Source organism: Ambystoma mexicanum, chromosome 4q (assembly GCF_040938575.1).
Source record: "Ambystoma mexicanum isolate Mex_15411 chromosome 4q, UKY_AmexF1_1, whole genome shotgun sequence".
In the NCBI taxonomy this organism is placed as follows: Eukaryota; Metazoa; Chordata; class Amphibia; order Caudata; family Ambystomatidae; genus Ambystoma; species Ambystoma mexicanum.
The window spans coordinates 424,804,307-424,811,159 of NC_090928.1; the positions used below are offsets into that span (position 1 = coordinate 424,804,307).

Consider the following 6,853-nt stretch of genomic DNA (forward strand, 5'->3'; position numbering starts at 1 on the left):
GCTCAAGCTCGGCCGGCATTAGGCATGGGGCATTAAGCTAGAGCCCTGCAAGAGAGGAGAGGAGGTGTTAATGTAGCTGTACTTTTCTATACGAGCCGCTGTAGGTGCAGTAACTATAACCTATGCAACACATGCTACCGTTAGGGGCCCTATTGGCAAGACCCCTCCGCCACTTCCCTTTCTGGATACGTCAGTGTTTTTAGGGGGGGTTGTTCTTTTATCAAAGGCGAGTTTCCTGTTGGCGAGTCGCGGGTCCCCTCCTCACCCCCACCACGCCTAAGGACTGATCCTCTTCCAGCCCCATCTGTGCCAGCTCAAACTCTAGGTCATGTTACTGGGCATGGTCCCGGACATGATCCTGCGCAAGTGTCTTTGGCGGCCCTATGCCTTTTGCTGGCCCCGCTCCCCTCCTTCTCGGGAGCAGTAAGGTGTGCCCGCCTGTGGCAGTGTTTACCTCTGACACTAGGGCAACAAGATAGACAAGTAGGCAGAGCAGCTGGAGTTGGAGCTCAACTAGAGGCAGAAGGAGAGGCTAACTTCTCACATCAATAGCGACCACGGACTGCAGAGTGGCAGTCAATCGCTTGCATCCACTTGCTCGCGTCTCTTCAGCACGGCTAGCTGCGCGCCAAAGCTTTCCTCCTCCGCTCTCTCCTGCTCCACTGCGATCTCCGTTCACTCGCGTCGTGAGAGATTGCTAGTGGAAAGCACCTCTAGATGTGCGAACTGTGCGTCAAGCCGACTCTGCAATACTGCAATAGCACCAAAATGAGCAGCCGCTTCCGACACCAGCCAGCAATTCACCTTTTAGGTAGCTTCCTGGCATAAGTAGTTCAGAAGATACAAACAGATAAAATAGACGGCTTTGTCATTGCAAAAGGTTATACAAAGACCCAGGTAATAAATTTAGGGCACGGGCCTCATGTGGACATTTTATTTATAAGAGGGTGGGGAACGAAGGAGGATGTGAGAACACACTACCAAGGGGAGGCCATGGAGGAAGGCAGATCGAAATAGAGATTCTTTCGATACACGTGATGCTCTGTGTTTCCTTCAACTCTTGTGAACATTTGATGCAATTGGAAGACTTAACCTACTTAACTGCTATTAGCATTCTAGGTGATTTCATTTGTATCACAGGACTGGTTAGTGGTGTAAAAATGTGTTTACAGTTTCCAATTGATATTTTTCTTCTAACATTTCTTTCGCTTTCTTGCGCTTGACCTAAACAGTCCACTCTCCAGGCACCCACTAATGCGAAATCTGAACTGGTCAACTGGCGTGTCCACGAGGGCTGAACGCGTGTTTTTGCGTAGACTGTAGAAAATGGCTGAACACATTGTGAGAGAATGGCTGGCATTGGTGCCATTTGACAGGTAATGAGGACACGCTGCACGCACACGCACACACGGATTTTCTCTCCCTTTAACACCCACTGCATCAAGAGACACAACATCAAGAAGCCTCTTATCAGCACGGGAATATAAACTAGCACTTTCAGGTTTAGAAACGCTGTCTGAGCAAATAATTTCTAATTAACACCTTGAAATGTGCTTCACTCAGAGCGTATTCAAATAATATTCCACAGCAGCAGTATTTACTTGCTTTCAAAATTGTGTATCTGGCAACCAATGATAAGTAAATCAATGCAGTCCTTGTCCAAGTAACCTAGAAACATAAATGGGAAGCTACAGAAGGTTAACTGTGATCCACAACTTCTCTCTGATGTACAGTAATAATCACAGTCAAGAAAAATGATCTTCCACTAATAGCTTACTAGTTCAGTTCTCCTTCCTTCCTTCCTTCCTTCCTTCCTTCCTTCCTTCCTTCCTTCCTTCCTTCCTTCCTTCCTTCCTTCCTTCCTTCCTTCCTTCCTTCCTTCCTTCCTTCCTTCCTTCCTTCCTTCCTTCCTTCCTTCCTTCCTTCCTTCCTTCCTTCCTTCCTTCCTTCCTTCCTTCCTTCCTTCCTTCCTTCCAGGGAGGCTCCCACTCCAGAGTCCACAGCCACATTTGTGCTCACTATATATTTCACAAAAGATGAATATCCATTTGCATATCAGTCTTTGTCCTGCCCACTGGACCAGTCCAGCAGCGAAATGCTAGTCACTCCTCCTTTGAACAAGAGTACCAACAGCAACCCCAGGCATGTGGTTCGGGCTAGTTGGGCCTCATCAGTGAGGTGGAGAGCTGCCTCTGAGAACAGTGTGCAAGGGGTCCACATCGGGATAACCCTCTGTAACTTAGGGTGACCAACCCTAAGTTCCTTAAACATAGAATAAGAGGTACGTCGCCCCTTTGCGAGAACAAAAACGGCCTAATGACCTGTTCTATCGGAAGATGCCCACTCGAGAGTCCGTAGCCACATTTTAGCTCACTGTACCTTTCACAAAGTAGAAATAACTATTTGCATATCAGTCTTTGTCCCGCCCGATTGAGCAGTACAGCAACGAAATGCTAGGCAATCCTCCTTTGAACAAGAGTACCAACAGCAACCCCAGACACATGTTTCGGTCTAGCAGTGTGCTTAGAGAGGCACAGATTCACCTCAGTGATGACGCCTGACTAGGCTGAAACACGTGTCTGGGGTTGCTGACTATACTTTTGTTCAGAGGAGAATTGCCTAGCATTTCGGTGCTGAACTGCCCTTGTGCATGGGAATCAGACTGATATGCAAATGGATATTTCTCCTCTGTGAAAGGTACAGTGAACTAAAGCGTGGTTGTAGACCCTCCCGTGGGGACACCTTCCCATAGAACAGGTTATTTGGCCGTGCTCGTTCTCATTAAAAGGGCTCCCAGACCTGTCTGTTCACTTCTTCTCTTGAGTAACTGCTATTTCCTATTATAGAAATCCAAAGGCCTTGAAATACCCCGTTGCTGCCCATTAAGAAACTCAGAAAGACTACTTATCATGTTGAGAAAAGCGTCGATACTGTGAATGCAACTGTTCATCCCACTTTTCCCAGTGTCCCAAATACTGCAAGCGCTTGCGTTGTCTTCCATATCTGCCGAAGCAACCCATTTCACATCTGTGAAACTCACGGATCTGTGCTCAATATGCTTCTCAGTACATGTGCGCCATGAATATGTATTTGACTTTACTCATACATCTTTGCAATACACGTGCACAATGTTTCTTCAGCTGCTTGTAGGGAGCCTGGGCCTTTGTTCCTTGATCTTAAAGAAAGATCTAGACTATCTTGTGTTCAGGGGGTCTGTTTGTAATGATGTATTGTTAGCATCTCCATCACTAGTTGCAAAGCAGCAGGATTTCCTTTAGTTGTTAGCTGCAATTTGTCTGAAGGGGCATTTAGCTTCCAATGAAAACCACACATTGTGTCTAACCTGACTCCATTACATGGGACCCAACATCATGATAGGAAAGAGGCATCTGTCTCAGGCCCACATTAGTATCATTCTCGGAATTCCCAAACCTGTAACCCACAAACAAATGAGAGGGTCCAGGGAAAAAACTGGTTATTGCAGACATTACATACCGGGTTACGCTTTCATGGTGAAGCCTGTTCAAGCCCTCACCCCTGATTCAGTGCTGGAACCTCTTGCTTGGTCCCCGAAAACAGAAGAAGCATTGATTTAAATGAAATAAGTATTGTATAGAGCCCTGGCTCTAGATCATCCCAATTTCAATAATTCCTTTACTCACTATTGTAATGAAGGTATTGCTCTAGGAAGTCGAACTCAATTGCACAGTGACATGCAAACCTGTTACCTACAATAGTTCAGAAATACAAAAAAGGTAGCAGGCGCCTCTCTCTCGAAAGAACACGGCATGATAACCTGTTCAGTGGTATTTAACCACTTTGAGAGTTCACAGCCATCTGCTTTTTGCTCACTGTACCTTTCACAGATGGGAAATATTCATTTGCATATCAGTCTTTGTCCCGCCCACATGGGCAGTCCAGCACCGAAATGCTATGGCAATTCCCTTCTGAACAAGCGTTCCAACAGCAACACCATACACGTGTTTCAGCCTTGTTGGGCCTCATCAGTGAGGTGGAGCTGTTCCAAAAATACAAAAAAGGTAGCAGGCGCACCTCTCTCAAAAGAACATGGCATGATAACCTGTTCAGTGGTTTTTAACCACTTTGAGAGTTTGCAGCCATCATCTTTTTGCTCACTGTACCTTTCACAATAGTTCAGCTCGGGACTTTGTTGTGGCAGGTCTGCCATCTTGTATCTGATTGGTGGTCTGTTCTTAGGACACCCTCGTGACTGTTGTGGTACCCCATGCAGTTACTGCTTTTCACCTGAAATGGTACAACCGGCACATCTCAAATTCCTGTTTGTTGGTAGGCAAGGCAGAAGAACCCTGTTATTAGGAGATACCATGCAGTTACTGCCTTTCTCCTGAGAGGGTAGAACCAGCCCATTTCAACTTTCTGTTTGTAAAATTATGGGCGACCAGTAAATTCTGCTGTTAATGAAACAATATCTTACTGTTCTATTCTGAACACTGCTTCCGTGATCCTTACCTACTCGGATGGCAACAAAAAAATATTGTCTAATGGTTACAAAACACTCTTTGACTCCCAAACATGACCTAAATGATGTGCCATTACAAAACCTTGAGTACGTTCTGCATGCAGATGGTTTGTGTCTTTGAGACAAACAGGGACAGCTACAGTTTTTGAAGCTAGTCGTTTGCTTTATGTTTGATCCACCCATGTTGATACATGCACTGGCATGTATCAACAGTAACAGGCAGTGGTTGACCAGCATTTACTGAGACACCCGGCGACCATTTCAAGTAAGCAATTTCTTTATTTTTATTTTTCGCTGCATTCAGCAACACCAAGGCCAGGACAGATCACACAGATAGTGACGTCCCCCCTCTTTGTTGTTTGTTTCCTCCTCTGCAGGCGCCCCACGATTAATTTACAGTATTGGGCCGCACCTGTCTGGCCACGCGATTTATAGCGTAGGTCCTGTGTGAAACACAGGTTTTTCTGTAAGTACGAGCAATGTATGGCAGTTTTTGAGGAAACTGTAATTGTTAGATATCACACTGAGGCTTATGTCCTTACACTTTATTATAGGACATTACTTATGACGTGAGGCACCAAAAGCAGGAGCACACACGCCAGGATTCATTCCAACCTACCGTTCCCCGGCCCCTGGTATTCCAGAGGAGGTGAGTCAGTTCCACACAACTGAATACTACAGTTGTTTGTTTACCATGAAAAGGTTTTTAAATCAACAGAGATGACAATATAGTTTTTTTATTTTTTACTCTTCCAGAATTGAGGCTCTTTAGCCATCCCGACACCCCACTCTTTGTGTTATGAAAAGGCAACGCGGAATCAGCGATTGCTCTCCGTCCTGAAGAAGGTTGACCTAAATCACTGGATAAGGGTACCCCGACCCTTACTGAGAGAACTCAACCGAAACATATGTTGACAACAGTTTTCTAAACCCCTGAATGTAGACAGAGGGTCACATTGTAAAATAACAAAGTGCTAAATTGACAATTGTTTGATTGCTTTTCTGTGATTTCAATCATCTATCACCAGTTTGTCCCAACATATTTGAACATGATAAATGTATGTGAAAGTCGTGAATGAATGAATGGTACATGGAGGTATGTGGTTTTTTGGTATATTGAGCTGAATTCCTCAAAAATGTCTTTACATTTTTGTGACTGTATTTACACAAATAAATATGATGTTATTATGATTTAAACAATATATAGCGGTCATCTCTGGTCTAGTCGGCCCACCCTTCTTCTATTCTGCATTATGCTCTACCAGGAGTGTTTCCCTGATCAAGGCTTTTAGTTTTGATTTGGATCATTCGCTCCTTCTGTTACTCACATACGAGGAAGAAGAAGATTTGCTAATATCACTGGAGGTCTCTACGCATCCTTATGGCTCACCTGTGTGATCTCATTTTTCTCTTATAATTATATGACAGGAAAAAAGCACATGACTGCAACCCAGGAACCATGTTTGCCACATCCTTACCTGGATACCATTTATGTGGTGGCCTCAGCTAGATAGTCTTCTATCTGCCTCTTTGCTAGATGCTTGCCTTCCAAGGAAAAGGAAAGCCCACATTCCCAGTGTTCTCTTCCCTGTTGCCTTGCCTGGGAAACTGTGTCCTGTCATGTTGCTTCACCATTTTACCTAGCTGGCCTAGTCCTTAGACATCCCGGCGTGCTCCACAAACTCTGGTAGTCTGGTACAACTTGGTCTTGTGAGACTGTTTCTCACCCGGGGGACGCTGGGACTTCATCATTCCACTGCCTCCGAATCTCTGCAGGGAATCCAGGAGATTAGCGCACAATCATGGAAGAACATTGCCCAGAATGTCCCCAGATGCCATGGGAGTGCAGAGCAGCCAAAGAAAGAGAAGATGAGAGGTGTCAATATAAATGGAACCCAAGACATTCTTTTAAAGCAAACTGATGCCAGAAAGCTTTGAACTGTGCTGTTCCTTGTGAGGCAGATGGCTCAGTGTGGGGAGGATTAGCACCAAATTAGACTGGTTCCAGTTTACGTGAGAGAGACACAATAAAAATGTATCATATTAGTTTTGATTTCTGCCTCTTGCCTGCTAAAAGCTTGCACCTGCACAATGTAGGTAATCACCTGCACACCAGAGAGATAACACCTGACACATTGGTTTTTAAGTACATTCCTCCTAAAGACTGGGTTGTTACCAATGTTAAGTGAAAACAGGAGATGCAGAATGCATCAGTTAAAATTGAACTTTATTTCTATAAGTGCGAAGAGGCCTGGACCTGTCAAAAATGTAATCCTGTTAACCGGAGAACACGGACTAAGATACAGACATTTTAAAATAATAAAATTCCAGTGGCAGGATGTTGTCAATTGT

General features: G+C 44.8%; 1 long non-coding RNA gene across 1 annotated transcript; it reads left to right on the forward strand.

Annotated features, from left to right (window-relative positions):
- Window positions 1-4,875: 4,875 nt before the first annotated feature.
- Window positions 4,876-5,581, forward strand: LOC138468530 (uncharacterized). The gene is made up of 3 exons (XR_011268306.1): window positions 4,876-4,967; window positions 5,056-5,150; window positions 5,258-5,581. It is a non-coding gene; the product is annotated as an uncharacterized lncRNA (long non-coding RNA).
- The last annotated feature ends 1,272 nt before the right edge of the window (window positions 5,582-6,853 follow it).